This window comes from Propithecus coquereli, unplaced genomic scaffold (genome assembly GCF_000956105.1).
Source record: "Propithecus coquereli isolate 6110/MARCELLA unplaced genomic scaffold, Pcoq_1.0 Scaffold40, whole genome shotgun sequence".
NCBI lineage: Eukaryota > Metazoa > Chordata > Mammalia > Primates > Indriidae > Propithecus > Propithecus coquereli.
In genome coordinates this window covers 3616779-3619386 of record NW_012149730.1, presented here as the reverse complement: position 1 = coordinate 3619386, position 2608 = coordinate 3616779, and the positions used below count along the sequence as shown (strand labels likewise).

Sequence of the window (2608 nt, the reverse complement as noted above, 5' to 3'; positions counted from 1 at the left end):
ATACGTAACCTAAACATCTGTACCCCCATAATATGCTGAAATAAAAAAAAATTCCTTAAAATAAACTTTTCAGCTGGTTATTTTCATCAGATAACTATCATAATTAAACTTCAGGCCTGCCTGAATTGATCATCACGTTGAATAAATGTAATTTTTATTTTCACTTGATGAATCATGGCTGTTGACCATTGAATGAAATAGTTTATTGAGTAACTTTATGTTTTGTTACTTTTGCACCCTAGTTTAAAAACAAAGAGCTTAATTTCTTATAAGTCTAATAAAATGTATTTTTGATATTTCCACCATAACTTTACAAGCAATTTCTCTCCTCTGTCCTGTAATAACTACCTTCTGCATTTTTATGATTTCATTTAACATTATTATTGTAATTTTTTACTGGGCAAGCCCATCAATGCCCTTGGCGGCAAGATTTTGTTGCAAGAAATCCAGAAGCTGAGCCTGTCATTGGTTGCAACAGTCATAAAATTTCTCTGGATTGAGTTCAGAGGCTTACCCTGACATTATGAATGTCACCCACCTCATGCCTCTTTCATCAGCTTCTCCAAAATCTGTGATCAGTTTCAGTCCTATAACCTGCTGCTTAAGTGAGCGTGTATTTTTTATACAGTGGTTTTGCGTTATAAGTATTTCATTTGGAGAACATCTGGCTTTGATGGAATCCAGCCAAAATAATCAGTGGTATGTATATTAAAAATGTAATACCTTAGTAAAATCATTAATGTATTTGCATTTCTCCAGAAACTGTGAATGGATTCATTCTAGACAGGATGTGGTCATGTGGCATTAACTATAGGGCTAGATGCTGTGCTTTTCTTTTTGGTCAGGTGCACCCCCAGCAAGAACACAGAAACTCTGAGGAATCTTAACAATTCATTCTTTCAATTATGAAATAAAATTAAATAGACTATAAAAAGCCATTGTACTATTATGTATTAGGAAATACTGAATCGTGTGTCCAAAAGTCACACTTAAGACCAGGCAATAGCAATAAGCATAGGATGGCTGTGGATACTATGAGATAATGTCTACTTGTCAGAAATGGATGGTATGTTGTGGTTTTTTTTCCATCAAAGTTTGAAAGTTAATGATGTACTTGATGTTTTTATTACTTCTACTGAGAGATCAATTAAGGAATAAAAGGGATCCTGGCATGCTGTTATTATTATTTTTCACTGTGAAAAATATATGTGAATATATATTGAATATATATTCAATATATATATGAATATATATTGAATATATATGTGAATATATATTGAATATATATTCACATATGAATAAAACCATATTTGTTATATCATGCTCTGTTTCATACATCCTAGATTGTTTTTAGGAAAATTTAGTACCTATCACTTCAGTCATCTGAAAGGCATCATTTCTTCATTACAGCTCATAACTTAAAACTATAAAATATCAGCCATAAAAAAATTGGCCCAATTAAGAGAAATATGATAATGGTAGAAAAACACATACAGACATGACTGGGAGATGATAAGATTATTTTAATTTTCCTATTTGCACTGGAATTATTTATTTTACAAATCTCCAGATCTTTTATTACTTAAAACCCTCTGCTGAATCATGAAAAGAAGCTTAAGTTAGCAATTTTCCTCTGCAAAATCTAGCTGCTAGCATCTGGTGAACACTTGGATACCTAGTCAGGTCCTATGGAAATGATTATTTTAAGACTCTATTCAACATGCCTGGACTTAAAAATCAGTTATGATCACACTCTGCACATGTATTCTACTACAGGGGATTTAAAAACCTGATACTAGTAGCTATGGTCTCAAGGCTTTTGCACCAGTGGGGATGGGGGTGGGGATGGGAGATAGAACGCGCACAGGCAGACGGAGGAGGGTCTACCAACAGTCCCTGTGCTCCCGGAGACCCCCTGCTTCACCTGGGGCCACCCAGACTGCTGCCCCGCCCTCTGTCGCTCCTCACACTTACATTTAGACTTGACCGTCCTGTGGAATTGAGGACCAATGCCCTTGCTCCTGCCTTCCCGTGGCACCCCTGGGACTGGTTTCTGCCTCTTCACCGGATGCTGCTCTACTTCCAGAACAGCTTCTGAAGTGGAAAAAAGAAGGATGCTTTTACTCAATTGGAAAGACAGTAAGAAGCAGAATTATTATCAACGTGTATTGTTTTTGGATCCCAGGAGAAATTACGTAATACACATTTCAATTAAAAAATGCTATTATTTACCGAAATTTAAGGAGATATTAGAGTTTCTTTTCTGCTGATTAGGAGAGATTTTTTTTGTTTCTGTACAGTCAAGTATGCATTTGTTTATTTTTATGCATATACTATATATAGTTTTTGTCCAAATAAACAATGTATTGTACATGTTTATTGCTTTTCATAGTTATATTATGTGCTAAGTCCTATTACTTCAATTCTCATTAATACAGATTTGGGATTATTTAGAAAGAATTTGGGCATATACTATAGAGAAAGCAAATTTGTGAAGAAATAATACCTCAGAAAGAAAAGTTAGGTTAACTTAGGAAAAGTGAACTGTTCGAAAACACATTTCCCATCCAATTTGTATACAACGGTATTTGAGTTAGAAATTATTCTT

The 2608-nt window shown here is 34.4% G+C and overlaps 1 protein-coding gene across 2 annotated transcripts in view; it reads right to left on the bottom strand.

Moving 5' to 3' along the window:
* Positions 1 to 2608, bottom strand: part of COL8A1 (collagen, type VIII, alpha 1) — a 157960-nt gene that overhangs the window by 57300 nt on the left and 98052 nt on the right. For both annotated transcript variants that reach the window (XM_012652820.1, XM_012652821.1), the window contains one exon: positions 1975 to 2094. The gene's annotated coding sequence lies outside the window, so the exon portion shown is untranslated. The remainder of the gene's footprint in view (positions 1 to 1974; positions 2095 to 2608) is intronic.